Source organism: Mirounga leonina, unplaced genomic scaffold (genome assembly GCF_011800145.1).
Source record: "Mirounga leonina isolate KUSES-001 unplaced genomic scaffold, KU_Mleo_1.0 Mir_201, whole genome shotgun sequence".
Taxonomy (NCBI): domain Eukaryota; kingdom Metazoa; phylum Chordata; class Mammalia; order Carnivora; family Phocidae; genus Mirounga; species Mirounga leonina.
In genome coordinates this window covers 21614799-21619834 of record NW_023270504.1, presented here as the reverse complement: position 1 = coordinate 21619834, position 5036 = coordinate 21614799, and the positions used below count along the sequence as shown (strand labels likewise).

The 5036-nt window shown below is 38.4% G+C and overlaps 1 pseudogene; it reads left to right on the top strand.

The window, feature by feature from the left end:
• Positions 1-2532: 2532 nt before the first annotated feature.
• Positions 2533-3879, top strand: LOC118025431 (annotated as a pseudogene).
• Positions 3880-5036: the final 1157 nt, after the last annotated feature.

The following is a 5036-nucleotide window of genomic DNA, read 5'->3' as shown; positions in this document are numbered from 1 at the left end:
AGGTGCTAAGGATATCATGCAAATCAAGACCAGAATGTTCCCTGTATTAAAGGAGCTATTGGTCCAGACCAGGACTGCATAACTGAAATATAACTTGAGCCCCAAATAGGAGACATATATGTAATTTTAAAATTTCTGCCAGCCACAATAAACAAGTAAAAAGAAACAGATTAAACTGATTTTAATACATTTTCCTTAACCTGATATGTCCAAAATATGTATTATCATTTCAACATTTAACCAATACAAAGTTATTATCTATTTTACATTATTTTTTTTCTTTTGATACTGTTTTTAAACTCTGGTGTGTATTTTAAACTTACAGCACCTCTCATTGGACTTGCCACATTTAAAGTGCTCAGTGTGGTTAGCGGCTACCAGATCGAGTTGTACAAATCTTCTAGACAAGGAGAAGTTTAATTTTTTTAAGCTTTTTTTTTTTTTTTTTTTTTAGTAATCTCTACACCCAACGTGGGGCTCAAACTCACAACCCTGAGCTCAAGAGTCACATGCTCTTTCAACTAAGCCAGCGAGGTGCTCCTAGACAAGAAGTTTAACCTGAATAATTCTCCACAAGCCCATTGTGAAAAATTCCTGGCCTTGAAATCTAAACCACACATCTGTCTGTGGTAACCTATTAAGATAAGGTTACCTGTCCGGCTCACTTGAGCTTCCCTATGACATATAATACCCAAAGAAATCACATGAGTCATAATTCCATGATTCTGAATAGTTGTATGACAATGTCACTGATAAATTCTACAGCATGTAAATGAAGTTAATTTACAATATCCATTCCTTGCCAACACTGCTTGTGCAGATATACAACTCTTTAAACATATATCGTCATACCAAGGTGAGGATGTAGTCTAGGCTGTCTTCCTTTTCATTAAGAGAACTAAGGGTAGGGTAAGGGATTGACTGTGACTTAACCCTCTCCTATGCGAGACTGGATTTAGGATTTGGAAAACACTGCACTTCTAGATCTGAGACCGCTGAGAGAGGAGAAGCAATTACTAAGAAATTTAAAAAGCAGGTTTAAAAAAACCTGATTGTTTCCTTTTTTTTTATTTTATAGAAAAGTTACAGCTTCTCAAAGACTTTGTTGTGTTTGTTTTGCTTCTATTTTTTTTTCTTAACTATTCTTTCATTGTTAAGTTTTTTTTTAATGTTGCTCTAAAGATTAGCAAATTGGTATACTTTTGGTTGAAGAACTTAAAAGGTTGTCTGATAGGTAAATAAGAACTGGAAAGACGTACTAGAAATTATCCATTTCAACCCCACTCATTTTACAAATGAGAATCAGAGATTAATCGGCTTTCTCAAACTAACTCATCTAATTAGTGGAAAAGCTAAAATCAAAACCTGAATCTCCTTATACTCAATCAAGTGCTCTTTCTTCTATACAATTCTAGTTGAAAAAATCCCCATTGCTCTGACATTGAGTCTAGTGGTGTTTCAACTCTCCTCTTTGATTAAGCATATAAGAATTGGAATCTGGTTGGGGTGCCTGGGTGGCTCAGTTGGTTAAGCGTCTGCCTTCCGCTCAGGTCATGATCCCAGGACCCTGGGATGGAGCCCCACATCAGGCTCCCTGCTAGGTGGGAAGCCTGCTTCTCCCTCTCCCACTCCCCCTGCTTGTGTTCCCTCTCTCACTGTGTCTCTCTCTGTCAAATAAATAAATAAAATCTTTTAAAAAAAAAAGAATTGGAATCTGGTAAAATGTAAGAAACATGCATAGAAATCTGTAAACACTCTGAACTCACCTCAGAAATAGAATCAACTGATGGGGCACCTGGCTGCTCAGTCAGTAAAGCATACAATTCTGGATCTCCCCATTGCAAGTACATGCCCCATGATGGGTGTGGAGCTTACCTTAAAAAGGAAAAAAAAAAAAGAATCAACTGTGCAAGGCCCTCTGGCCACTAGACAATGTTCATCTTCCCAATGAGGACCCCTGGAGAGGAAACCAAACATCTGTGTGCAATTTTAGTTTATAGCATTTGGAACTAACTCTCTAAAACAATGCATAAAATATATTCTCTTCTTCCTGAAAAAGCTTTTTCTTCTGTCTCTTTCTACACAGATTACTTTTCCTTTTTTTTTTCCTGTTCCAATCCACTTTCTCTATTCCTTTTCATCTTCTTCAGTACTTCCCTTTATATCTTTACTTTTTCAAAAATTAAATCTAATTGGATATCTAATCCAAACTCTTGTCTGGGAGATCTAATGCCTTACGGGGTTTTCTTTTTTCTCTTTCTTTTTCTCTTTCTTTCTTGGATCTGATAATTCTGGGAAATAAATCCTCAACCAGCAAGAGAAAAAAGGGAAAACATCCAATAGATCTCTTCGTCAATGTTTGCACTTCAAAATTCTTTCTCCTCTCCTCTTTAATATGAACTCTTCCTCTTGGTCAGACTTGATTAGCGTCTCTAACTGCTTCCTGTAGTGATCTATTTTGATTTTGGAGACACCTGTTTAATTTGATTGTGATACTCCCCCAACATGGGAACTTTGGAGTAGAAACTGAAAATGAGAAAATTTGTAAGGGTAAGGAAAAAACTAGCTCCTAATAAAACTGCAAGAGACAAAGATTAATATTAATTAAGCACCATCAGACATTTGACTTCCATAAGTGCACAATATTGAAGAAAAAAATTACTATAAAGTAGCAATATTTGCTAGTGTAATATGAGTGTGTACTTATTTTGATACTATGAAGTAAACATAGACAAAGAGAGTAATATTGACCTCTTTCAAGTGTTTAGATCTCCAGGAATCTTACTGCACTCTGAACAAACTATTTTTAGTCCTCTTTTTTTTTTTTTTCAAGTAATCTCTACACCCAATGTGGAGCTCAAACGCTCAACCCCAAGATCAAGAGTTACATGCTCTACCTAAACTGAGCCAGCCAGGTGCCCCATCTAGTCCTCTTTTTATTCTGCCTTTACCTGAATTCTTTGCACCTGTCACTATTGGTCTAAATATGGGATGTTGGGGAATTTGAATTTGAACTATAACAAGGAGTCGAGTGATGGAGTGAAGTGTGCATCACCCTCCAGAGCAGACTTCTGCTCCTGTCAAATCCTAGTAATAGAATATCAGTTATGCACATCCCACTGGGTCTTTCCCAATAAGTCAGGACTCTATCCCACCACCAACTTCCTGCCCACAAAGATTGCCTTTGGAACCTTCCCAAATAGAGATAACTGACAGTCATTTTGTCACGATTGAGTTTGAACAAAAATAAGTATTATGATAGGATAACTGTGTCCTAACTAGATTGTATTTTACTACACTTTACAGTTACATACAAGCTTGTTGCAAGTTTCCAGAAACACATCCACCTAATGTTGTTTTGTTTTGAGACATGAAATATATTTTCAAACATTGTTTTAGTAAAATAATCTTTCCTTTCGTTGTATTCCTGGTTAGGCAACTTACAGTGATTTTCAACATCTTGACTCTCAAGCCAGTTTTTCTTCTCCTTGACTTATTATGCCATTTAACTTGAAAAGGAGTAATTCCTAAAAGAGTAGTTTCGTTGGTAAAGATGGAGCAATTTTAGTCTTTGGTCTCGGCGGCAGAAATGAGAGGACGAAGGAGACTTCATCATTTGGAAAGCATCACAATAAGACGCCCTCACTGTGTCACCACTGTGACTCTAAGGCCTGTCATCTTCAAAAGTCAACTGTGGCAAACGCGGCTATCCTGGCAAGAGGAAGAGAGAGGATAACTGGAGTGCCAAAGCTAAAATACCACTGGACCGGTGGACTGAGGCACCTAAAAATCATGTACTGCAGATTCAGACCTGAATTCCAGGAAGGAACAACACCTAAACCCAAGAGGGCAGCTGTTGCAGCATCCCGTTTATCTTAAGGATTTCAAGGATTAGTCACACGATAAATGTCCTGGTTTAAGGGGCTCCTGGGTGGCTCAGCCGGTTAAGCGTCTGCCTTCAGCTCAGGTCATGATCCCAGGGTCCTGGGATCCAGCCCCCATTGGGCTCCCTGCTCAGCGGTGAGTCTGGTTCTCCCTCTCCCTCTGTGATCTCTCTCGCTCTCTCTCAAATAAATAAGTAAAATCTTTAAAATAAATAAATAAAAATCAATTTTAAAAAGGTTGCAGCAATTTTAGAAGTTTTTGAAAAATTGTTTTGAAGATTTCATTTATTTATTTTGTGAGAGAGAGAGCACACACGCAAGAGCGGGGGGAGGGGGCAGAGGGAGAGGAAGAGGGAATATCTTAAGCAGACTCCCCACTGAGTGGGAGCCCCAGGCAATGCTCGATCTCACACCCTGAGATCCTGACCTGAGCCAAAATCAAGTCAGTTGCTTAACTGACTGAGCCACCCAGGCATCCTGCAATTTTAGAGTTTTTGAAGGTGAAGTTTTGGGGCACCTGGGTGGCTCAGTTGGTTAAACGTCTGCCTTTGGCTCAGGTCATGGTCCCAGGGTCCTGGGATCGAGCCCCACGTCTGGCTCCCTGCTCCGTGGGAAGCCTGCTTCTCCCTCTCCCACTGCCCCTGCTTGTGTTCCCTCTCTCGCTGTGTCTCTCTCTGTCAAATAGATAAATAAATAATCTTTAATTAAAAAGTTAAAATAATAAAGATGAAGTTTTAAAGCAGAAGTTTTTGAATTTAAAGTTATACCACACTAGGAGTCCTCACAGTGAGAGTTTATATAGAAAACGAAAAAAACTCAGACTTATGAAATATCAACAGGAAAAACTTAAATTCAGGCAGGCTAATTTTTAAAACCAAGATTGCAAGAATTAAGTGGAGTGATTTCGTTTGTTTTCTGAGCAGGTTGCTTTGTTTTGGTGGTGGTTGGGGGTGATGGTCTGTGTGTGTGTGTGCATGTGTGTGCGTGTATTCTAATTACTTTTATTCTGCTATTGTGAAAAAAAAATGCCACTAAGCTAAAAACATGTCTTCGAGATGATTGTCAATGTGAAGAAGTTATGTTATCATAAAGACATATATTATGCTGTTTAGCTATGGCTACTCCTATTCTGTATCTTAATTTTAGGAGTTT